The sequence below is a fragment of the Octopus bimaculoides genome, chromosome 5 (genome assembly GCF_001194135.2).
Source record: "Octopus bimaculoides isolate UCB-OBI-ISO-001 chromosome 5, ASM119413v2, whole genome shotgun sequence".
Classification (NCBI taxonomy): Eukaryota; Metazoa; Mollusca; class Cephalopoda; order Octopoda; family Octopodidae; genus Octopus; species Octopus bimaculoides.
This window is the reverse complement of record NC_068985.1, coordinates 77445462-77446067: the sequence shown is the minus strand read 5'-3', so window position 1 is coordinate 77446067 and position 606 is coordinate 77445462. Positions and strand designations below refer to the sequence as shown.

The window sequence follows — 606 nt, the reverse complement described above, 5'->3', positions numbered from 1 at the left end:
CCATAAGCATCAGCACTTCAAAATGTTCTCTCTGAGAGAGGGACGCAGAAAAGGGGGATTTCCAGGGGGTTGACATGCGCTGCACTTTTCGACGCAATCTAAATTGTAAACAAAAGGCGAACGACACGAGAATCAAACCAAAAAAAAGACTTTTGTATTCTTACCTTTAATAATAGTAAGTGGTATGTAAATCCATTGGCCTATATACAAGCCGTGCATGGCAAGATAACGCGACACACTCTCCTCTTAAATCCTACATACATCCGCCATGTTCTTAGTAGGTAACTTCCGGTTTCTTGGAGCACCCTCCACATGAGTGAAGTAAGAGTAGATTCTATGATGATGGTAGGAGGAGTGACAAGTGACAGGACTGCTAAACTGCTAAAAGTGGATTACTGCTATTTATTATTATTAATTACATTGAGATGCGAAGACAGTGGCGATAGGTCTGAGTATCTTTAAACAGTACAGTAAGCTGATATCCGGCGAAACGCATCTGCAAAGCACCAGTTTATGTTTTTCGTTAAAGACATTTCATTCTAATTATGTAAATAATATTCTTGAAGAAAAATTAATTGATATATTTGCCTTTTCAAATATTGCCCC

General features: G+C 38.6%; 1 protein-coding gene across 1 annotated transcript in view; it reads right to left on the bottom strand.

Moving 5' to 3' along the window:
• The window catches only part of LOC106877336 (receptor-type tyrosine-protein phosphatase delta), a 242189-nt gene extending 241845 nt beyond the window's left edge, over positions 1-344 (bottom strand). The window contains exon 1 of the mRNA XM_014926212.2: positions 165-344. The gene's annotated coding sequence lies outside the window, so the exon portion shown is untranslated. The remainder of the gene's footprint in view (positions 1-164) is intronic.
• Between the last annotated feature and the right edge of the window lie 262 nt (positions 345-606).